General features: G+C 48.9%; 1 protein-coding gene across 3 annotated transcripts in view; it reads right to left on the bottom strand.

Moving 5' to 3' along the window:
- FNIP2 (folliculin interacting protein 2) overlaps positions 1-23,916 on the bottom strand; it is a 119,737-nt gene that overhangs the window by 91,389 nt on the left and 4,432 nt on the right. The window contains exon 1 of one of the 3 annotated variants that reach the window (XM_060114677.1): positions 4,150-4,308. The exons of the other annotated variants lie outside the window; for them this stretch is intronic. The gene's annotated coding sequence lies outside the window, so the exon portion shown is untranslated. Of the gene's footprint in view, positions 1-4,149; positions 4,309-23,916 lie in introns of those variants that run through there. 3 annotated transcript variants of the gene reach the window in all.

Below are 23,916 nucleotides of genomic sequence, written 5' to 3'. Positions count from 1 at the left end.
GTTTTTTAAGCTGCACACAAGGAAAGGAAAGGTGAGACTCCAGGAGGTCCCCAACCTTGTTAAGTGAAAAGGTGGCTCTGAGGAGGAGGATCACAGTGTAACTGGGGCTCTAACTGCTTCATACCTAAACTTTAACAGCAAGAGAGACGGCAGCCAGGCTCGCTAAGGCCAGGTCAGAAGGCTCTCTGGGGTAACACTCTCCACCCGCAAGAAGGAGCATTGCTTGTTTTGCCAACCCAGTGAAGTGATTCAGTCTTTCTGGAGTCAGCCAGATAACCAGCAATTAAGAGAAAAGCTTTCATCACTTTTTTTAGGCCCAGTATCAGACCTCGATCTACAACCCTCCCTCCCTATGACTTTTACATCCCGGCCCGCCACTCCCCCACCCCCGTTTCTCAGAAATTAACAACAATCAGGATTACTTTTAAGACTTCTAGAAGTTAGAAACATACTGGCGACAACAGATTACACAACTTTTAAAGTTTAACTCTGACTTCGGGCTAGGCTGCCACTAGCGTGTGGACCTGAGCAAAGTGTCAGCGGTCCGGGTCAGGGAAGAGGTTCAGGGCTGGGCTCCAGGGCTGGGGCGTCGGCCCAGGAATCACCCTCTGCAAAGCATGTGACCGGGGCACACGGTGACAGAGTCAAGTCCTGTCCAGCACAGTGCCTCACTCGACTTATTAAACCTCAAGCAGCTCTGCGGGACGGCCAGTTTTCAGGGGTCCTATCTCTCCTTTCAAAACTGCCTTAATTCTCACCCAAACTGTGTAACTCACGAGAAGTAAGTTTCGAGAAATACCTAGGAAGGGGCTCCCTATCTATCTCCATCTCTCTTCCGTTGAACATATAGCTATAACATCATTAAACTTTTCCGTTGATGCTTTGAAGCAGATGCTGGATTTCTCAGGGTACAACGCATTGCTGTACGGGCAAAGGCATGTCCTAAGGTGCTGTCCGTATTGAGACACGGCAGCTCACACCCCCAGGGCACAGCCGAAGCTCCAGACCCCTTGGCTGAGCACACAGACCCTCCTGCAGTAAGCCCTCCCATCGTTCTGGAGCCCCTCACAGGCCTCGTGCTATTCAGGTAAACTACACGCCTGTGTCCCACACTGGACTGGGCTCTGATCTCCCTGGAGAAGAATTCTGTTGTGAAAAGGACTTTCCCCCCGCCCACTCTCTCTTACATTTATAACATTTTAAAAAACGCTTTGAAGCATTTATAATTTTTTAAAAACATTTATAACATGGGGATACAGCTATTTATCTCATAGAGGAATAAAGAATTCAATCAAATTACTGTTAATGGTATCACACCAACAACAAGTAGTATTATTCTAACTACTATAGCCATTGGGATAATTTTGGAATTACTAGGAGCTATCAATTAAACCGTGCTGTAATGAAATGAACCGCCAAATAAGATTTAAAAAAAATAAAAAGCAATTGACGCTCTTCTACAATTTATAAAGATAATCTCATTGGTTTTGCAGAATAATTTGTGACCTTGCCTTGGAAACATGCTATCTAAAGACGAGGGCTCCATTCATTCACCCTTTCAGAAGCTGATGCGCCAGGCCCCATTCAGGATGCTGACGACACAGAGGAAAGTGGAATGAGTGTGGGAACAGTCTTGAAGCAGGTGTGCGATGGTGTGACGGGGCCGTCCGTGTCCTGGGGGGTGGAAGGGGGAGAGAGGGTCTTCCTAGAAGTACCCGGAGTACCCAGGCCCGCTCTCCCCTCCCCACTGGTGATACGGAAGCTAGGGAGGGAGGGAGCCTTACGTGGCGCACGTGGAGCTCCTGGCCTCCTCCTGACGTCCCCCCCTCACCCCCCAACCATGGAGACAGGGCAGCCGCATCACCTCCCCGGCTACACCTCGTCCGAGCCCCGGGTCCGCCAGGACTATTGCAACAGCTTTCTTGCTGGCATCCCTCCCATGCTTGGCCGGCTACAAATCCAGTCAATGGAACAGTCGACATACACAGCAGAATAAAGGTAATGGGAGTAATTCAAGGAACGCTACTAGAGGTTAGGTTAAGAGTAAAGTTAGTGATAGCAGGTGCTTCTCGCCTGTTCTTCTTCGATCTGGCTTAACAGAGCCGCAACAGCAATACCACCGTAACAGAGCTAACTAAAATGAAAAGCTTCTCATGTTAAGTCTATCACTGGCAAATTAAATGCACCAGAGTCCCCAAGCGCTCTGAGAGCTCTCCCAGCCACAGGGACTGAGAGGGCTGCTTAGGAGCCGACAGAAGTCAGTTACGAGCAGAGAGAGCTGGGAAAGGGCATGAGCTCTGGATCAGTAGACATGCTCCTCCTGACTCAGTTCCTCATGACGAGGCTGGGGACCAGGAGGCCCAGCAGCCTGATGGCCATCACGATTGGTGGGTGTCACATGAGGGGAAGGACCGCAGTCTGTGGGGCACAGGGCTGTGTCCGGCTCCGGCCCCATCACTCAGGGGCCATGGGACTCGGAGCCTCAGTCTCCTCAACTGGAAATAGATGGTGATGATGAAACTCACTCTGCCTGCCAGGAAGGTGGATAAGGCTGCTTGCTGTGAGCGTCCGAAAGCCCCCCCCCCCCCCGAGAAACCGTACTGCTCAGACAGACGTGGTGCGTCCTACTTTCTACACACCCATCCAAAAGCACTCACTGTCCTGTCTGAGTGGCTAAGCTCACGGATGACTGCACTGCATTTATACAACACGAAGCCAAGAGAAATAACTTCGGCCACAGTGACATCTGGCAAATCATAATTTTATCCGAGACAGTCAGTCGCCTCCCACCCGCCTCCTCAAACAGGGCCAAGTCTCTGGAAGCTGCAGGCGATTAAGCCTTCCAAAGCAAACTCACTGCAGAGCCCCTCGGGAACGATAAACTCTAGAACAAATTAGTGCAACAGTTGGGAAGTGAAATCTACGAAATCATTAGCTTTCGAGCGAACATAAGGCACTCTTTCTTCCACGGATCAGTTCCTTTTCCAGCTCCTGGGTCCCTTCCACCACCCCGACTGCCCCCCTAAAACACCCTGTGTGCCTAACTCTCCAAGCCAAAGCCTCCGGGTTCTTCCAGGACCCAAACCCAGGGCCATATATCCTGTAAACGCTCCCCACAAGGACCGTTCTCCTGAAGATGCTCCAACATCTACAACGGGAAGACAGGACTCACAGACAGAGCCCCCGAAGGAGGCTGGCTGTTTCCAGCAGCTCAGAATCCCTCCGACGCCCTTGCTGTAACCTCCCCTCGGCCGCACCTTGAGCCACAGCCCCTGCGTCTCACACAGAGCGACGGTCCCGCTGCTGGCCATGCACAACCCCCAAGAGAGAACACACGCGAAAGCGGTGCTTACTCAGTGACCCTGAATCTGCACTTGGTAATAAACAGTTGTCAGACTGCAATGTTTTAGCTGCGACACGTCAGGTATTAATCTCTCCCCAGCAGGATGTTAGAATGTCCGCTACGAGCTTCTAAACCAGATGATGAGCTTCTTGAGGACGTGAGCACCACGTCTCCCACTTCTTTTGTGTTTCGCTTGTGTGGCTAAAAGCTAACACCGAGCAGAGAGAAGGCACTCGGAAAGTGGTTCTGAAGTTAGAAATAACTCCTCTTCAGTCATACTCACTAAGGCTGCCTCACACACAGCTGTTCACCCAGGTTCGGAAAACAGTCACTCTCTCAGGGACAAGGAAACCTCATTATGGCTCAAGGCGGCATAGAGTCAAATGCTCCTGTGAAAAATAATTACGCATTTAAAAATCCGACTGGACTTAGTCCAAAACATGAGCTAACGCTAACATTTATTTCAGTTATGGCCCCCCAGTACAACTGCATGTTGACTGTGACACCGAATTACACAAGAATTTCCACAAGAAAAGAGCAAACTTCTTAGGAGAATTTTTTCTCCGCAGAGAGATTTTTCGTCTTCACGACAGTACTCCTTTTGTTTACAAGAGCTACATTCAGGTACACTGGCAACTTCCATGGAATTACAAAGACAAGTGGACCTAAGAATTTGGTCTTTAGAAGTAGTACCATGGAACAGCGTTTTCAAATTATTCCTAGAAATTCAAAGGGAGCAATGAAACACTGTCCCGCAGAAATTTACGGGGAGCCACACGTACAATTTAAAATTTTCTAATACTCACATTTGAAAAAACACAAAGACGAAATGGACGAAACGTGAATTTTACCCTCGGAGCACAGCTCCGTTCGGGCTGGCCCCAGGCGGCCGGTGGCCGCGGCCCCAGACATCCCCGAAGGAGAAGGCCAGCGGCGTGGACGTGTCCCACCGGCGGCTCCTCCATCTCCAGCCCGGAGGAAAGTTTGCAGGGTGCGGTGCAGGGCAGGGGGGGACGCGAGGGAGGCCGGCCTTGTGCAGGAACCTCTCAAAGCATCAGAGGAAGCTGCTCAGCCCCACCCCTCGCAGGAGAACCGAGGGGAGCGGCTCCCTCTGTACCGAACCACAAGGTGTCTGCCGCCAGCCTCGAGCCGGGCCAGCAACAGTCGCAGGACAGGGGAACAGGGAACGGAGGGGCCATGGGCGCCGGCGGAGAACCAGGGAACTGCAAGCGAGAGCTCCCTACGCTCTGCGGAAGGCGGAGCATCTCAAGACCGGCCCTCACTCCCTCCCCGCCCCAACCTAACCCGAACACCTGGCTGACTCTGGGTCCCTGTACCACCCGACCCGGCAAAGGGGGCGGGGCTTGTACGCGAGACCCCGCCCCTCCTCCGACGCCTGCAGGGGCCTCTGCGCAGCCGCGTCTACACCTCGACTTCCCCGGTTCCCGATCTCGCCTCAGGGTGCGTGGAACCTCTGGGAAGGCGCCCACGGCTGCACGCGGGGGCCCTGGCATCGCCTCCGCACCCGCGGGCAGCCGGCGGGGCCGGGCGTGCTGTGCTGCGGGCGCTGCCTCCCCTTCTGCCCCGCAGCCGTCCAGGCCCTCTGCCTGCAGCCCCCCGCCCTGGCCCACCCTCCGTCGACAGCATCCGCCGCGGTCTCCCCGTGCCAGTCCATCCGGGCTTCGCTTCTTTACCTCCAAGCCCTACCCACCTCGTCAGTCCTTCAGCCGGAACAAGCCCAGGGCCCATTCCAGGAGCCGGGGCCCACTCTCCGCCTCCCGGCGCCGGCCGGTGCCCTCCGCGGTGCACGCGCGCGGTGCACGCCCCAGGAAGACGGACTTAGCCAGCGGGGAACCAATGCTTTCGGGGGAAATACAGGGTCTGGCCACAGGCCTTTCATCGGCCGATGAGCACTTAGCCTTGTTTCACGCGCGGTTCTGTCACTGCACAGACGCCGTTGCTTCCTTCACACTGAACTCGCAGCCAACAGCGCCAGAGCGCAGGCCGGCTCGCAGCGCATCCGCACGCCTTCTCCGTCGGGCCGTGCTGCCTGGGCACACTGGACAGCGTGCTGGCACCATGCTTGGGGCCGTTTCCACAGCCATGTCACCAGCGAAGGGGCACAACAATGCAAAGAGAAACCCACATCGACAGGAAACAGGCTGCGAAGAGGGCGTGTGTCTGCAGGGAAGGCAAGCGCTACCCCTGCCCTCAGCCGGTAGGTGCACGTCGGGCGGCGGCAGGATTCTTACAGCCTGCCCGCGGCCCTGATCCACCATAAAAGCGGCCCGAGTGCTGATCTGAGGGTCACAAACCAATTTCAGGGAGTAGGCGAGCTTGCGCACACGGAATCCACGAGTAACGGGGGACGACCACCTGGCACCCAGGCCGGCTTCCAGGACCACTCCCTCTGCCCTCCGCAAGCTCCAGAGAAGCAGCTCGTGTCTCTGTCCTCCGGGGGTCCCAGAGACCACCCCCCCAAGATGCGGGGCGACTGCCAGTTAACAAGAGCCCTGCCCACAGTCACCTGCGCCTCCTCTGGCGAAGGAGAGAAGGATTAGCAGCCCCTGTTACCTGGGTCTCAGTGTCTGTGACCTGCTCAGGCCCCATCAGATGCGCACACACATACCTGTCACCCACGTGCAACCCTTCCGTGTAAGGCCCGCAGAGCACGGAAGATGGCAGACGTGCGCGGCCCTCACGGTTCACCCCCACACAATGCAAGGGGCGCGTGGGACGCGGAGCAGGACACAGAGGGTCACCGTCGAGGTCGGTGTGGTGGGCGGGGCTGGGAGGCCCTGCGCCCTGTGAGCCCACGGAGGTGGTGACTTTGCAAAAGCATTTCCTGCATCTGAACCGTCGCTGGTTACAACTGGCAAAATTCCTAGTATTGCAAACGCACCAACAGTGAGAACGCCCTACGGGCTCTCCCTGCAGAAGAATCATCTGAAGCCTGGAGTATCTGGGGACCTTGAACAGAAAACGAGGTCAGAGAAAGGACTGGAAGCAACTCAGCCTGAGGGTCTGGGGAGAAACCACAAAGTCCTGCAGGAAATGCCACGTCCCATCCACTGCCACTCCCTCCCACCTAACACTCAGCCCACACTGTCCAGCTCCCTAAGTCAGGTCTGCAGGGAACTAGCAGACACATCTGAATCACGCAAACTTGGCTTTCACTTTTAGTAAATCATCTGCAGATGAGATGGAAGGACAGCAAGGATTTAAAAACTATGAGCTCAAATATCAAAACGACTTATATATATATTTAGTATCTAACTCTCCAAATGGAAAGATAAAAAAAAAATCTAAGAAAGTGCTGGAAAAAAAAAAAACCTGAAAAACGAAGGCGTCTACCAAGCTTAGAGACCTTGGTCACATAAGAGACATTTACTGGGCGCTTCTGTAAGGCCCCCGGCCTCTGCCGCATGGCACACTGTTAACTCCTATTACACCTGTTACAACGGAACCATATGGAATGAACCTTCGTGGGCTTAACTGCTCAGGGCAGTGATGTGCCTCATTCACCCCTGTATGCGAACACTTCGCTGTACCTGGAATATGGAAAACGTTCAACAGATGCTTCTGAATGAAGATTTACTGTGCAGGGTCCTGTAAGTTCACCCGTGACTTTCAGAGCTCAGAATGCACACCAGAGGCATCACTATAAGAGGTGGTCAGAGTACTGGCCATCCTGCCAACGCCCTTGTGATATATCCATTATTCTAAAAGCGCGTGAACTAGCTGCTCTCCGTAACAGCACAGCATCTTTACCATCTTAACTATGTGAAAGTCCCTTCCACGTGGTAAGAGCCTGCTGCGTCTCTCTCTCTCACCCACCCCAGTCCTGCCCTTCCGGAGGCTGAGGGCCGGGCAGGGTGGCAGAGACTCTCAGACCCCGGGGCTGGGGAGCACCTGTGGACGGCGGCGCGGCTTAGAGAAGAGGAATGAAAGGAGCTGGGCTGCCGTGAGCACGTCCGGTCCCTCGAGCTCTGGGGGCAGCTCAGTGAAGTGTGAGAGACACACAAAGAGACGCAGGAGCAGTGACAAGGCGGCCGGGGGCTTGGGAAGGCAGAGGGACAGTGCTCTCAGCCCCTTCTGGCAGAGGCGCAGGTAAACGCCCCTCATGAGCTTCCCGGCAGGGGCTCTGAGGGGTTCCATCCACCTCCCGGGACACCAGTCCCAGCCAAGGGTCACGCCCAGCGGGGGGCAGCACCGCACGTGGGGACCGCTCGCTGAGCTAACCCGGCCTGGCACGGTACCGCGCTCCCACCATCTCAGCAGCAGGGATTCTATCTCCACCTGCAGATACGCAGAGACAAAAAGCAACCCACCCAGAGTCACACAGTGGATGAGAAGAGGTGGGACAGGCACGCGCGCGCACACACACACACACACACACACACACACAAAACGCTCGTAATCGCACCCGGCGGGCCACACGGACAGTGCTCTGAGCAGTGGGCGTGCGTGGCCCATCACTCCACCAGGGCAGGGGACGTGGAGCAAGGCTGGACACACTCAGAAGCGGGCCCTGTCCTACCAGTGGCTCTGCCCTGAAAGCCCAGCCTGCAGCTGGTCTTTGCTTTCCACCACCGCCCCTGAGATCCGAGAGATCTCACAGCAAGTGATCGCCGGTATCACTCTTCTTAGCGGGCCGAACCTCCAACGGCTTTGAACAAAGGAATCACGGCGGCCCAGCGAGCCCCTTCCTCCCCACCTTGCCCCTAAGAAAGGCATTATTTTCACGGAGAACACCCCACCACGGGGTGGCTGCCAGGGCAAAGCCCCATCTCCACCCTGGCGCAGAAAACGCTTCTCTCTCGTTACTTCCGGCCAGAAACTCTTCTCCTCTTGCATCAGCTTTTCCTTCTCCATTGTCTCCATTCCTGACTAAGGCCAAGTGGCTTCCAGGCTACACGGTGCCCAGAGCATGCCTGACAGCCGACAGAAGCCCCCGAGCACGTGTTTAGAGCCGGGTGGAGCGGCCGTGACCAGAACGAGGGGATGCCAGACACGGCCAGCGCAGACCTGGCGCTCCCCTCGAGTCCGGCCTGCTCCAGCCCAGTGAGTGGAGCCCACTTCAACCTTGGCTCCGAGGACACGGCACCTCTCCCAGGGGCCTGTCGGATGCACCACCACTTCCCCAGGGATGAAGTGCCCAAAGCAGCGAAGTCCCAACCCCAGAAGCTCCCAAAAGAACCCCAGGCCCAACCAGGAGATGCTCTTTTCTATCATGTCTCTCCTCATGCAAAGCCCCCAACGAAAGCTAAGAAGCTCTTCACAGAAGTGAAGGAAAGCTGAGTCGAAGGTATTCTGCTTACAGGGCCGTCGCTTATTCATTTATTCAAATGTGCCTACATATGTGTCGTGCGCCACATCCCCCCATGAACACACGGACGTGGCATGTCACCCCTGACCCTGAGGGGCCGTGGCAGAGTCAGGCACAGGCCACACTGCCCCAGCAGGAGGGGTTGCTGAGTGCAGTGATGAGCACAAAGCGGCCGGGGCTATCCTGTCCCCTGGGGTGTGGGTGCCCCCAGCCCTGGAGCACATACCAAGGGCCAGGCGCTGCCCTCACTCTGCAAGGGCATCCCCACGTCCACCTCACAGCCGTGCCACCAGGCGCTCGCTATGCTTCCCACTATACCGACGAGAAAGCAGCAGCCCAGCACAGAGAGGCTCAGGAACGCGCGCAGGACCACACAGCTGAGTGACGGTGATGGCGGCAGGACTGCAAAGCCGAGGTCTGGCTGTGGAGCCCACGCCCGCTCCGGCCCCATGCTAGGTAGGAGCCGGTGGGTTAGAGGAGGAGGACGAGGCAGGCCCAGGCAAGGAGAGCTTTACAAAGGGAACACCCGCAAGTGCTGGAGGAACCAAGACAGGTTCACTCTGACTCAGGTGAGAAGGAGGGGGAGAGCACGAGAAGCGAGACCCGCCCACCACGTGGGGGCGTCCAGGACTGACTCTTAAGGGCCACAGTTTACAGCGCTGAGCACCGCAATACCAGACAAGGGCACAAACCTCAGGTTCAATGATGCTCAAAAGAATGCATGTTTACGATGATTAAAAACTATAAAATGCATTTTAGTTACAAATTCCTAACAACTTTTAACAAGTACAAAACAAGGGAACTGCTACAAACAGTACATACCGCAGAGGGTGTGGAGAAAAGGGAACCCTCCTGCACTGTAGGTGAAATGTAAACTGGTACAGCCACTGTAGAGAACAGTATGGAGGTTCCTTAAACAACTAAAAATAGAGCTACCATATGACCCAGCAATCCCACTCCTGGGCTTATACATCCAAAGAAAACCATAATTTGAAAAGACACATGCACCCCAATGTTCACTGCAGCACTATCTACAATAGCCAGGACATGGAAGCAACCTAAATGCCCATCAACAGAGGAATGGATAAAGAAGATGTGGTAGATACATACAATGAAATATTACTCAGCCATAAAATGGAATGAAATAATGCCATTTACAGCAACATGGATGGACCTAGAGATGATCATACAAAGTGAAGTAAATCAGAAAAAGACAAATATTATATGATATCACTTATATGTGGAATCTAAAAAATGATACAAATGAACTTATTTACAAAACAGAAACAGACTCACAGATATAGAAAACAAACTGCGGCTACCAAAGGGGAAAGTGGGGGAGAGATAAATTAGGAGTTTGGGATTAACATGTACACACTACTATGTGTTAAATAGATAATCAACAAGGACCTGCTGTAGAGCACAGGGAATTCTGCTCAATATTCTGTAATAACCTATAAAGGAAAAGAATCTGAAAAATAATAGGTACACGTATATGTGTAACTGAATCACTTTGCTGTACACCTGAAACTAACACAACATTGTAAATCAACTATACTCCACTATAAAATTAAAAAAAAAAAAAAAAAAGGGAACCGGCCAGATCTGTGGGGATGAAAACTGACCACAGTGCAATGCAGGAGCCCAGAGGTCTGTGTTCCCGACCCGGCCCTCCCTGCACAGGCACCCAGCACCCTGGTCAGGGGGCCTGTGACCTGCTGTATGAAATAAATGTAACCACTTTGGAAAACAAAATCCACATGATGTGAACTATTACAGTTAAGTCCATCTCATCAATGTACTATCTCTGAAACACTGGTCCTTAACGCCCAGCAGCACGTGTAACCAACTCGCATCTCTCTCTCATCCCAATTTTTAGAAAAGAAACCCATGGGGGAAACTGGTTTACGTGGCAATGTGATTCCTAACTGCAGCACTCTAAACCTCCAGCACGTCTTGTTTCTACTCTGAAACCCTCACCACTACATTTCCAGGGCTAAATAAGTCTGTCTTTGTCTTTGCCAAGGAAAAGAAATGATTCAAGTAAGAGGATCTCGGACCAGCTGCACTCGGGTCGGGGCGGGGGGGTACTTTCTCAGCAACGTCGAAGTACAAGACGCTCCAATGCCTGACGGTCTCCCCACCTCCAGCCTTCTGGAGCCACAGGTGCTCCTGTGTCAGATATAAAGGTCAAATCACAGACTTGGGGATTAAAAGAAACCTTCGGGCCTTGAGAAGCAGTGCTAAGAAAATCATCTCTCCCCCTCGTGTCTCCTGTGTCCACACCCCACTGAGAAGTTACCACATCTGAGTCGATAACATGGCAAATTAAGGGTATAGCATCATGAGGAGGAAACCACAAAAAGTCAAAAGGAGATGGAAAGCCCCAGAGATCAAAACTGCAATACCAGGGGCTTCCCTGGTTGCGCCGTGGTTGAGAATCTGCCTGCCAATACAGGGGACACGGGTTCGAGCTCTGGTCCGGGAAGATCCCACATGCCGCGGAGCAACTAAGCCCGCGAGCCACAACTACTGAGCCTGCGCTCTAGGGCCCATGATCCACAACTACTGAAGCCCGCGCATCTAGAGCCCGTGCTCCACAAGAGAAGCCACCGCGATGAGAAGCCCGCGCACCACAACGAAGACCCAACGCAGCCAAAAATGAATAAATAAAATAAATAAATTTTTTAAAAAAACCTGTAATACCTCTGACACCAGGGAACTTGTCACTACTTTTTTAGGAGATGGAGCAAGACTCTGAAGGAATAAAGGCTGCAGAGGGTGACTATCGGAGCTTCTTCCTAAATAAAGCTGTGTTCTCTGGGAAGTAAAAACCACCATCAACTCTCACCATTATGTGAAGACAGCCACAGTTTGTGGGTGAAATAAACGCTCTCGGGACTTCCCTGGTAGTCCAGTGGTTAAGAATCCGCCTTCTAATGCAGGGGACGCGAGTTCAATCCCTGGTCAGGGAACTAAGATCCCCACATGCCACGGAGCAAGTAAGCCGGCGCGCCATGACTACTGAGCTCACACACCTCAACTAGAGCCCATGCGCCCTGCAGCCAGCGCGCCACAACTAGAGAAGAGAAAACCCACACACCACAACTAGAGAGAAGCCCGAGCGCTGCAACGAAAGATCCCCATGCCTCAGCGAAGATCCCGTGTGCCGCAACTAAGACCCAACGCAGCCAAAAAAATAAGGAAAATAAATTAATTATTTTTTAAAAATAAAAAAAATAAATGCTCTCAAGTCCTAGTTGGCCCACTCATTTCAAAACTGACATCCACAAAATTCGAATGGGAGGAACAGACGTCTGTTCCTGAAGCTGTTAAGTGTATATAATTCATGCACTAGTAAACGTTGGTGGCTCGTGTTTTTAAACTGTGGCCATGAGAATCCAAACCAAGCGTTCCTTTATTCATCCGAGACTCACCTGCCATTAACATTTTCATTCTACGAACCACAGGTATCTGGTCACTTGTTTTTACGAGGATAAAACAGTGTGAAGCCAGTAAAATATTTATCTTGGACAGAGATCTGGACTAGGACCAGAAAACAGAAGTAGGCATAAACAAACATTTCTCTGGAAGGAGAAGTATAAACAGAGTGGTCTTTTCAGTGGTGCGTAAAGAGCGAACTCAACATTTTCATGGCTGATCTGAGGGAGAGGCTGGCCAGGGATAGGGCCACGTGTATCTATGGCACTAAACATTTCCAGCAGGAAAATGCCCAACTAAAGCGGAACACACAGTAAGCCCTTTCAGGTTCTTTGAACAAACAAACAGATAAGTAAATGGTACATGAGTTTTAGTTTGAGCAAAGGTCTGATCAGTTTAGAGAATGACGGCATTGAAGCTATTCTTATGCCAAACCCAAGCTCTCAAAAAAGTATATTCTTAAGAAAATACATCATATGTTTCTTGACAGTGAACCTCAGAAATCTAAACTGGAACTAGTATAGAAAAAGATAAAACGGTCTATAGAGAAGAGGCTCTGAGGTTGAAGAAAAATTACGTAACCCTGTAACTGAAAAGAAAGAAGAAAAAGGGGGTAAACACAGAGGCACGACAGGATAAACACACTTACTGGTTAAATTCTGCAATGTAAGCGTGGGGAGATGTCCTTAAAGCTTTAAAGAGGTAAGTTTATGTACAAAAAGGAACTTTGTACAATGGCTAATAAATTTATATTCCTCTAATTAGTGATACTAGCTGAGAGTGAGTGCTAGCTGAGTGCTATGCAGTGCACTACAGGGACATATATCGATATATTCTGTTCCCTGCACTTACCGTATAATCTGGTTGTGTTTGGATAATTAGAATACCAGCTGGTAGAATGCTGTTGGTGCCATAAAGACAAAACAAACGAACAGTAAGTGCAGGAGCTGGGAGGGTGAGCCCTCTCAGGGCTCAAGACAGTTGGAGGGCATCTGAACTGTGTCGGGAAGAGCAAACAGAACTTGGACAAAAGTAACTTTGAGGGAGGGAATAGAAAAAGAAAAGTCTTGTAATGTACAGCATGGTGACTACAGTTAATATTGTATTGCATATTTGAAAGGTGCTAAGAAAACAGGTCTTAAAAGTTCTCATGACAAGAAATTTTTTATAACTACGCGAGGTGACGGATGTTAAGTAGACTTACTGTGATTGTTTCACAATATATATAAATAGAGAATCATGTTGTACACCTGAAACCAATATAATGTTGTATACCAATTATACTTCAATTTTTTTCCACAATGTTATCTTTTTTATTCTTTATTTTTATTTTTTGGCCGCGGGGCTTGCGGGATCTTAGTTCCCTGACCAGGGATCGAACCCGTGCCCCACGCATTGGAAGTGCATAGTCTTACCCACTGTACCGCCAGGGAAGTCCCTCAATTTTTTTTAATTACAAACAAACAAACAAAAAAAACGGAAAGAAGAACAGTCTTAAGAGCGAGATGTGGATTTCCTAGGCCCTCTGGCAAATACTGGCCTAAACTGTCCCCTAAACGTCATTACTGGGGTGTCCAGCTGCACCTCAAATTCACGCGCAGAAACAAACATACGCGTTCCTTTTTTCAAGTCATTTCTCCTTATAACTGCCCTACTTGCATTAACCATGCTACTGTTCGCCCAGGTTACTCTGGCTCAAACCCTGGAAGTTATTTTATATATTATATTGCTCCTTTTTGAGAATTCTTTACTCTTTTTGTTTACAATTCCCTGTCCCTCTCACTTCCTGTCCCTTTTTCCTCTGAAACATGCCTGATGCACAGCCCTCCATGCATACCATTTAGGCCCCCCAGGGAAACTACCTGCAGAGAATGCAGTGGACGACAGACAAACCCAGAACTACTTGCTGAGCTTTGACGCCCAGTCTCAGCCTTAAATCCTGGGACGCTGGACTGCACCGGGCTCAGAACAGATGGAGAATTCCAGCTGTGAGGATCTCAGAGCCTAACCAGTGTAGGTCAAAGACCTCTTCCTCTGCCCCCCAAAAGGCCACAGGGAATTAACCTGATGGTGAGGAAGGACCCTCACTGAGAATGTGAGCTGGCAAAAAAAAGAACTGTGAAGCCTGCCTGCCCCAATGCCCAGAGCAGAGGTGGTCAAAGTCCTGCACCCCAAATATTTCTAGGATGGGAAGGAAAGGTGAGTCATCTGAGCAGAGGGGTGATAACAGACAGTTTAACAATACTTTGGGATTTGTTTTGAAGGACAGCAGCAATCCTGTTATTTTATCCTCGGGGATAACTGTGCCTCCAACCCCCGACGACACCTCTGGGGTCCTGGAAGCCCAGGGCCCTGCGCACAAAGGTTTCTAAAACACAGGGAGAGAGCTTGGGCCTAACATACGATGGACAGCAAGACGGTCACCCCCAGGATGTCACCTGCTACGGTCTGCTGATTGGACCACAACCATCAAGTGCTCATTTTGATGTAATTCTGAAAAGAACCTTCCTGTTAAACAGCGACTGAACAGGCCAGCAGTCAAGGCAAGCTCAGGGCAACTCACGTGGCCACCACCGTGTTAAACACACTACCGACTTTTACGGTCCAGGCTGTAAAGCTCCATCCTCGATGCAGCGATCTGAGCAGCAGGCAGTCATCGGCTGTGAGAGCGAAGTCCAGCACCAGGAAGACGCGATGCTGAACGCACTGTGAAATGCGGGTGCGGCTGCACCTGCAGGAACCAGGCGGCCTTTGACAGCGTCAGCTGCAGGAGGCGGAGGGCGCGGGCTTTCCGAACTGCAACCCCCCAAGCCCGCTACAATGAGGACCAGCGCTTAGCACTTCAGTTCGATGAGATTACGGGACAGCTGCAAGGTTTCCCTTCGTCTAGCTTCTGAGACAAACGCCTCTCTCTCTTCTCCCCTTGCTCCCCCTTCCTGCTTGTGAAAATCTAACTCGTGTTCAAGTGCAGCCTCCTCTCCTTGGTGCGGGCCTGCATTTTAGGAAACCGTTAATCAATACAGGAAGCAGAACTACCGGGAAACTCCTTTGGGGGAAAAATGGGGCTCCTGAGCTATAGAAAGAGATATGTGGGGGTTGGGGAGAGAGGAGGAGGCAGAGCACAGGGGGCTTTCAGGACCATGAAAATTCTCCGTCTGACGTCATCATGGTGGACACATGTCCTTACACATTCGTGCAAACTCACAGAACAAGAGAGGACCAAGAGGCAACCCCGGGGGCTTTGTGCGATCGTGGTGTGTGGATGCAGTTGGTCACTGGTTAAAAGACGGACCGCTCTGGTGAGTGATGCTGATAACTGGAGAGGTTACGCATGTGCGGGGCAGGGGGTACAGGGGAACCTCGGGGCCTTCCTCTCAGTCTTCCTGGACGCCTAAAACTGCCCTAAAGAAAGTCTTTATTTAAAAAGAGAGAGAACGCTCTCTACATGTGCTAGGCTTACCAAGTATGGGTTCTGCCACGGGCTGGGAGGGGAACCACACAGGTGACATTGCTGGCTCGTATCCGTTTTGGTTTTTCCCCTTTGGAGATAAGAGAGTCCTGGGATTGTGGATGAGGGGAGACTAAGGAATATCATACACAGTAAAACTGCACTAACTTGGATCCCAGCCCCCAAGTTAAGTGAAGGCATTTGTGCTGCACTGCTGCACAGCCACCCACGCTCACACCTGCGGTGGCTCCCCGGTGCCTGCCGAGAGGGAACGCCACCTCCTGAGGAAGACAAGCCGCTCGCGGCTGCCACAGGCTCGGCACCACCCAGAGTCGGGGTGAACGCAGGGTAGCAGCTGGAGGAGCTGCAGGCAGAGACACAAAACGCTGGGACCTGAGAGTTACGAGACCCAAGGCCCTGCAGGTGCCGAGTGCTATGCGCCAGGTGTAACGGACGTGTGTCATCTCCAGTCCTCAGAACCGTGCAAGCCGTTTTACACCCATCTTACAGAAGAGAACCCTCAGAGACGACATGCCCTAGGTGGTAAGTGGGAGAGCCGGCTTTGACTCAAGAATACAGACCCTACCTGTGTCTCTACTCTTTCTATTAACCCTCAAAGTGTAGACCGAGGATGCTCACCTACTCTTTGGGGCCACCGAAGTTTAAAACTGAGCAGGGGGCTTCCCTGGTGGTGCAGTGGTTGAGAGTCCGCCTGCCGATGCAGGGGACACGGGTTCGTGCCCCGGTCTGGGAAGATCCCACATGCCACGGAGCGGCTGGGCCCGTGAGCCATGGCCGCTGAGCCTGTGCTCCGCAACGGGAGAGGCCATAGCGGTGAGAGGCCCACGTACCGCAAAAAAAAAAAACCAAAAACAAAAAAAAAAACAAAAACAAAACTGAGCAGGAATAATGCCTGTGAGGCCCTGCCTCCCAGGAGCACTCTTATTCAAAGAATCCGGCCCATTGCCTGACCCAGGAACACCTCCAAGATAAGAGTCGTCTTCATCCTTTCCACCTGAGTCCTACCCATCAGATCCCAGCTCCTGGGTAAAGCCTGCCCTGAAGCAGCCAGACTCAAGAGCCCTCACCCCTGCCTGACATCTCAACAGGACCGTAGAGACTTGGTCCTGAACTCCTTACTGCTTTGTCTTATCGGTTAGTTTTTTAAACTTAATACCTACCATTTGCACAGTTAAAGTGGAAGCCCCCTAGAAATAACAGTTAGACCCCATACTTCCTTATAAACCCCACAGAACGTCAACCTCCTAGGAACTTCAAATGCTCACCTGCATAGAGGGAATACAGACAGTGTTCCGACTTGGGTTTGAATTCCCAGCACCACTAGTTACCCACACAGTGATCTCCAGCAAGCCTCAGTTTTCATCTGTAAATTATTACAACTTTATACCTATAACTTAGCTAATGAAATACCCACCCTCAAAGGGTAACTTCGAGATGATGTAAGCAAATGCCACGCGGCGCGGGTCCCTCCTCCACAAACACTGCGGGGGGCTCCGTAAACACTCTGGAGAAGCAGCTACTTACAGGCGTCTTAAAAGACTGCAGAGACGCTGTTTACATACACAGCCCACAATACGTCCACCAGTTAATGAGGTTCACAACAAGAAAATACATCTTTAAAGTCACAAATGGCTACTTGCATTACAAAAGAATTTTTTCTCATTTTTTATTTTTTGCCCACGCTATTTTATAACAGTAAACAAATTTTTTTAAAGGATATTTATCCACAAGTTCATTACCCCATCGAATCAACTCTTGTATTTTCCTGTTTTCCTTTCTAGTCCTTGGTCATACGTTTATATATTTTACTAACATATTCATCTTGTAGGTACCAATTGATTTGGGGTTTTTTATTTACCATATCAAACATTTGATTATGTTATATTAAATGTGAATATATTAATTATAACACAGTATATATGTATTACATTATATATGTATATTATATAATATATATGTTATAATTAATACATATTTTAACATATAGTATTTAATGTATTTGTTGACATATTAAACACACATGAATATATTTTATACATATTAAAACAATGTAACTATATTAATACAGTCTTCATAATCATTTAGCCAACATATAATATCCTACGAAGCTAACATCACAGTTTAGCTACTTTCCTGTTGTTAGACAACTGTTATAATTCCTTTTAGATATTTATCATTATAACAATAATGTCTAAAGATCATCTCCATGCGTGAAAGGTTTTTTGCTTTTTTTTAACATCTTCATGCAGAGAACTTTTTTCTTTTAAATCTAGAACAAGCTAGACAAGGGATCAACAGCTACCAAGCGAGGGGTAGGGTCTGAGTTTCACCACCACCCACCAGCACAGTTTCTTCGGTCACTTTAAATCACCTCCACTAAACAGCCACTCACGTGATGCTGCCAGGAGTGTAAGTAGGTACAGCATCTCTGAAGAGCAATTAGGCAGAAATTCCACCCTGGGTCCTGACCCTAGAAATATACGTGAGCTTATGAATAAGCATCTTCTGACCAGGAAGTTCACCATCTCTAACAGAAAAGCCTGAAAACAATCTAAACATCTGTCAACAGGGGACTGGTTAAACTCACTGTAGTTGTCTGCCCACTAAAATTACCTGGGGGGTGGCAGGGAGGTGTTCATAACGACAGACCTGTAGGCAACCCGGATCAATGAGATCAGGATCTCAGAGAATGGTCTGGGCATTTAAACCTTGCTGGGTCCCTGCAATGTCCAGCCAGACTTGACAGCCACTGAGTTAGTCTTCCACGCACATACACTCAGTGGAAGCGGGGCAACTATCAGCAACACGCTGGATGGTGTGTACAGCAACTACCATTTCTGTGAATGAAAGAGAATGTTTTTTCTTGCATGTGTATCGAATATTTCTGGAAGGATACACTAAGAGAAACTGGTATAATAAGGGTGGCCCTTGGGAAGAGAGATTAGGAGTGTGAAATAAGAGGCTTATATTTCAATGTATATCATTTTATACTGTTTGATTTTTAATCGGGTGCACTGAAAAGTTAATAATCTTGAACAAAATCATAATTTAATTTGTGAGCCATTTCTCAAGACCACGTGGCACTGGCCAGTGCCCATGCTCTCAGGGTCTCCATGGAGCCCTGCACGCGCGGAAGGGACCAAGTGCCCTTCTTGGCCTTTTGCTCACTGCTGTGGCCCTGGCAACTCCCTTACTCAATGTGCCAACCTAAAGCAAACAGTCACCGCCCGATACGCCGGGGAGATGTTTGCCTGTGGCTCCCCTCCTCGCCTCTGAGGCCATCACCAATGACACGTGGTCTGGGCCTTCTCTGCCTAAAGAACATGTCAGATTTACAAACCCATTTTTAAGTGAGTCTCTCAGCTGCAAAGCAGCGACAATTCAATCCTTTTTCTAAAGCGCTTACTTCAGGTAGCATGCAAACGCCGTCTCTGCGGGATTCACAGTACCAACATCGTTCTCAGAACTAAGTGAGCTGCATCTTCTATTTGAAACAACCTCTTAGCTAATTTCATTCCATCATGTATTTCAGTTCAACAAGTCACACAAAAATTCAAGGAATCTAAAAGGTATAGAACGCAGTTTTACAGTTATCAACACACAGCTGGTAATTTCAGAGGTTCGCAGAGATTATTTAAATAAAATACTTTTTCTATACGTTGCTTTCAACAGCTGTGGGAGTTTATAACTGAGTCTCAGATATATTACTTAAGTGTCTTTTTTAGGTTTTTTTTTTATTTTATTTTGAGGAGAGGGCAGGTCCCTTTAGAGTATTTACCTTATGATTTTGATACCAAAAAAACAATTCATTCATATTAATGGAAAGAAGGAAACTGTGTGGTCTATAACAAGATTCCTTTGAAAAATGACAATATGCATGCCAGAAACATCAAGAAAAAGAATAATAAAACAAGAGGTCAGATTCTGGAATACCAGAGAATCTTTAAGGATCATCTGTTTGCAAACCTCTTAAACGTATTCATTCATTCATTCATTCATTCATCGAACAAGTATTTATTAAGTGCAACCTCCTGCCAAGCCCTGCACTAAGCACTACAGCCACGACAAAAGGGCTAGGATTAGAAGAATTCCCATATCTAACCATAACATGGACATTTTCTTGTTTCATTCAGTTACTCAAATGTATGCTTAAAGCGGCAAATTTAAATGATATTCTTGTTATTATTTCTCAATCATGTTTTATAAGAGAACTTGAGTAAATGAGAATAGTTAATTAAGAGCTAAATGCAATCAAATACACTACATTTGTTCACCATCACCCCAAAGGTTTCAACTGTAGGTTAGAAAAAAGAAAATGTCCAATTTTCTGGGTACACCAGGGAACCACTGTTGGCAATCTGAAGTATTTATAAGGTGTTAAAGGCAGAACAGATTAGACTACTGCTTCTTCCTGACACATCCTAAATCAACACCTGTTTCATCTCTGGAGGAACAAGCAGGTTAACGTCTAACTTGTCTCCAACTTGTGAAGGAACAGAGTTGCCATGACATCTGAACGAAAAGTTAAGTGAGCAGAATTTACCAATGAAATGCAAAATTCCACTCAATTCCATTTAACTGGTATGTGTGTACTTGTAAGCAAAGGCTAGTTTTCTGTTTGTTAAACCATCAGAATAAATGATAATGTGTTCTGTGAAAAGTTTCATGGATAAAATGTTTAAAAACACACACTCCTTTTTGTCAGAGTAAGCCACAAATAAATAAAATTGAACGATGACTGTTTGACAAGTCAATATTGGCAATGCGGCCTTTCACATGACAGGGTCTCGAGTATACCTAAATCAAGGAAAACCAGATACTTCTAAAGTTAGTACCTTTCTTAGGTTGTGTTAAATTGTCAGGTAAATTCAGGGACATGTTTCATTTCTACTGATATCCATTACACAATGTCACCTAGGGTATATTCAAATAGACAGACTATCAATTTTCCTAGCAAAATCCTTCTATCATAAGCACACAGTATATTTAGGCTGTGCACACATGCTGCACGATTACATTATTAACGTCCAACATTATCCTCACTGGAAACTAGAGTGAGGTCCCCATCAGATAGGAAGGTTTCCCATCTGCCCCCGTTGGCTTTGAGGGGTGAATTTCTACTGCCCCAGTGACCGCCCTGCATGAACTGGTGGTCATTTTCAAGTAGACATCTGTGAATAATCAGACACCAGTGGTCACTGATTTAAAGATGTATTACTTCAAACACAGAAATGCTCTTATTTCTGATTAAAAGGTCTCAGGTGTGGTGATAAAATCATCTTCGTAAAGCAGACACGTATCTCTTTATAGCACTACACTGGACACAAATTCTAGAGCACGATGTACAAATTAAGCAAGATTCAGGGACAAATAACAAGAAAAATATTCCAAATGTACATATGAATGAGAAGCACATGGTTAAAGAGAGAGGAACATGATAGCCGGGGACCCAGACTCGTGCTAATACTAAAATCTTATGTAACAGAAAGCACCTGCCATACAACACATGCCCACAACATTAGAGTATTAATGGCTGCATTTAATGGCTGCATTTATTGAGCTTAATAGATTATACTATTTTGGCACAAACAGAAAGTGTGCAGTAAGAAATAAGTATGTATGTGATGCGTGAGAAGGCACACTGTCCTTTCCAGAAGTCCATCACAGAGGCAGCTGGACAGCTTCTGGCTGAACACAGAGGGTCCGCAGCCCACCGGCTTCCATCCCCACCCCCGACCCCGGCCTCCCACAGAGCACGCCTCACAAGAGTGCCCCGTGTGGCCTGAGCAGTGAGTCATGGACGTTCCGTTTACAGACGGGGTGGGGTTGAGGGAAATCACCATTCCATGCCCAGTAAGCTGGAAAAGTCCATCCTGTTTTTCCTCTTCTCCAGAGTAATCATTTCTCACGGACCAGAGATAAAAAGAACGCTTGGTAAGTAGGAACTCACTAAATATTTCAGCACTCTTACCCGCAAAGGGAAAGACTGACTTTTACAGCCAAGAACACGCTCTCACCCTGAGGGTTTAACCATTCACGCCCCCGAGGGACTCGGACAAGCGTGATGAAACATTTGCTCCTTTGCGTCCACACCAAGCAAACCAGTGGCTGGGGAAGTCAGCGCGGTCCCAGCTCCCAAATCAGACTCGCCCGCCAGGAGCTCACAGTGGCATCCAGAGCATTTCACGAGCGCAAGGACGACCTTTTACACCCCACTTGGCCGAGGAAACACAACTGCAGGGGCTTCCTTAGGCTGACCTCACAGGCAGGCCATGAGAAACACAACCCAAAGCCACAGCGACAGAAAACAGCACCCTCTCTACATCGACACTCTGTGCGTTAAAAGACCACGGGCCCGGCCTGTCTCTCAAGACCACCTACTCAGTCAAATGACAACGTGTGACATGACTGACTCGGATTTCAGAACTGAAAATGAAAATGCCTGTCTCAGCTTTCAAAGCATCCAGTCCAAGCCCCTCAACGTACCCCAGGTACCCCAACTCTCAAAGGTCGTGTCACCTTTTTCCATATATTTCAAATAAATCTTCCCTAGGTCTCTCTCGACCACCGACTGGAGAGCTGGGTGCAGCTCCTGAGCCCTGCTGGAGACCAGGCTGCCTGAGGCTGGACGAGGGCCGGGACCCTGCCCCGCAGATGAAAACTGTGCACACAGATACCGCCTACGCTCACCAGCCTCCCCGGTGACACTGGCCTCCTAAGGGTCGTCAATGACTTCGGTGTTAAGTACATTAAAGTTCACAGCATACTGCTCTCCGTAACAGGGACTACCACTTATTTTTACAAAGAGGAGGAAGTCTCTAGAGAGTTGTTACTCAAATCAGGTCTCTCCGCCAGCGTTACACTCAGTCCCTCCCTCCCTCACGATGCAAAGTACTCCAAAGACTACTTAACATTTAAAATAACTTAAATCACAGAGGCAGCACGAATTTGTTAGAGCAAAATCCAAAATACCAACAAAACATAAAACACAGACGAGTCGAATGAAAGCTTCACCCGCCGGTTGACCACCCCTGTTAAACTGCTGGTGTGCAGGGCCGCTCACCTTCTTACACACACACACACAACCCCACATGCCCATCTTCAACATCATTCACAAGTTTACATCTTGTTTTTACTTTTTCTAGAGAACACCTTTCCACGTGCACATACACATGCACACACATGTACGTGTGTGCATGTGTATGTGCATGTGTGTATATACATAAATACACATGTACGTGTGATATATAAAATATATATATATAAAGACATAAAATAAAGATTTGATGGCTGCAGAGTATCAGCCATTGTGCAGCTGTGTCGTTTCACGGAACACATTTCCCCCCGCTGCTTAAATAAGATTTTATTCTTGGTAAGAAAAACTTGCAAATAATTCTGAAAAATACACCGTACTCCTAAAACCATTCCTGACCGTCCAGGCCCCTCCACCCGGGTCTCAGTGACTGGTCTTAACGCTTCTCTTGAGACTCAAGTCTGTTTCATCACGGACACCATCCAGGTGAAAAAAAAAAAAAAAGTAAAATCACGTGGCCTCTGTTCTGTCTCAAGTCTCCCATCTATAGAAAGAGAAAACAGTTCAATTTCCATAAAGCCTCAATATGAATGATACTGAATTCCATGACTTAAGAGGCTCTCCGTAATACTTAAAATCGTTCTGTACTGCATTTTATTCTTTTCCCAAGATTTTCAAATGTATTACCTCCTCACCACAACCTTATTACACAGGACAGGGGTGTTACAAATGCCAAAACTGAGGCCCAGAGAAATGGAGAGACATGTGGGTCCCATGTCAACATGGTGCACGAGACAGGACAAAATCGACGGCCTCCGCGATGAAAAGAACCCACGACGTGAGCCGGACTGGCCCCAAACCCCTAATACCCCCCGGGACCCAGGGCACGGGTCAGGACCAGGAGATGTGATTGTGGGGGTGTGCTCACGGATCCAGAGCAGCGTGCAAGGAAGCCTCCAGGAAGACTTAGCAAGTAGTAAAAAGAAAGCAACAGGGGCCTTCTGCACAGCACAGGGAACTATATTCCGTATCTTGTAATGACGTATAATGGAAAAGAATATGAAAAAGATGTGTGTACAGATGGATAACTGAGTCACTGTGCTGCACACCTGAAACTAACACAACGTTGTAAATCAACCGCAGTCCCGTATACGATAAAAATTAAGTTAAAAGAAGAAGATAGTAAGCCATGATCCCTTTCCTCATGTTCTCACTGTCTGGGGAAGGAAAACTCAGGCACGAATCCAGATTCAATTCAGACCACCTTTTGGGTTATCACGTGTATTGCAACTAAATAAAGA

This window comes from Mesoplodon densirostris, chromosome 1 (assembly GCF_025265405.1).
Source record: "Mesoplodon densirostris isolate mMesDen1 chromosome 1, mMesDen1 primary haplotype, whole genome shotgun sequence".
In the NCBI taxonomy this organism is placed as follows: Eukaryota; Metazoa; Chordata; class Mammalia; order Artiodactyla; family Ziphiidae; genus Mesoplodon; species Mesoplodon densirostris.
Note: the sequence above shows the minus strand (reverse complement) of the source record. Positions and strands in the feature narration are given on the sequence as shown.